This window comes from Aethalodelphis obliquidens, unplaced genomic scaffold (genome assembly GCF_003676395.1).
Source record: "Aethalodelphis obliquidens isolate GAN/ISIS:26980383/991018 unplaced genomic scaffold, ASM367639v1 scaffold54, whole genome shotgun sequence".
NCBI classification, from domain to species: Eukaryota; Metazoa; Chordata; class Mammalia; order Artiodactyla; family Delphinidae; genus Aethalodelphis; species Aethalodelphis obliquidens.
The window spans coordinates 3,200,631-3,201,826 of NW_020837998.1; positions in this window are offsets into that span (position 1 = coordinate 3,200,631).

Below are 1,196 nucleotides of genomic sequence, written 5' to 3' on the forward strand. Positions count from 1 at the left end.
CCTTGAGAGCAACATTTATGTTTTTTTTCCCTTTCCCTCTTTTTGTGAGGGTGTATGTTTATGCTTCTGTGTGAGATTTTGTCTGTATAGCATTGCTTCCACCATTTGTCCTAAGGTCCTATATGTCCCTTTTTTTCTAAATAATTATTTTTTAATTTAAAAACTTTATTATACTTTATTTTACTGTATCTTCTTCTTTCTTTCTTTTTTCCTTCCTTCGCTCATTCCTTCCATCCTTCCTTCCTCCTTCCCTCCCTCCCTCCTTTCGTTCTTTCTTTCCTTCTTTTCTTCTTTCTTTCTTTCTTCCTTCCTTCCTTCCCTCCTCTCTTTCTTCCTTTCTTTCTTTCTTCCTACTGCTACCAATTATTTCTCTATACTTTTTCTCCCTTTTATTCTGAGCCGTGTAGGTGAAAGGCTCTTGTGGTTGCAGCCAGGAGTCAGTGCTGTGCCTCTGAGGTGGGAAAGCCAACGTCAGGACACTGGTCAACAAGAGATATCCCAGCTCCACATAATATCAAATGGCAAAAATCTCCCAGAGATCTCCATCTCAACACCACCACCCAGCTTCACTCAATGACCAAAAAGCTACAGTGCTGACAACCTATGCCAAACAACTAACAAAACAGGAACACAACCCCACCCATTAGCCAAGAGACTGCCTAAAATCATAATAACTCCACAGACACCCCAAAAATGCCACCAGATGTGAACCTGCCCACCAGAGAGACAAGATCCAGCCTCATCCACCACAACACAGGCACTAGTCCCCTCCACCAGGAAACTTACACAACCCACTGACAAATCCTTAACCACTGGGGAGAAACATCAAAAACAACGGGAACTACCTGCAGCCTGCAAAAAGGAGATCCCAAACACAGTAAGATCAGCAAAATGAGAAGACAGAAAAACACACAGCAGATGAAGGAGCAAGATAAAAATGCACGAGACCTAACAAATGAAAAGGAAATAGGCAGTCTACCTGAAAAAGAATTCAGAATAATGATAGTAAAGATGATCCAAAATCTTTGAAATAGAATAGACAAAATGCAAGAAACATTTAACAAGGACCTAGAAGAACGAAAGATGAAACAAACAATGATGAACAACACAATAAATAAAATGAAAAGTACTCTAAATGGGATCAATAGCAGAATAACTGAGGCAGAAGAACGGATAAGTGACCTGGAAGATAAAAT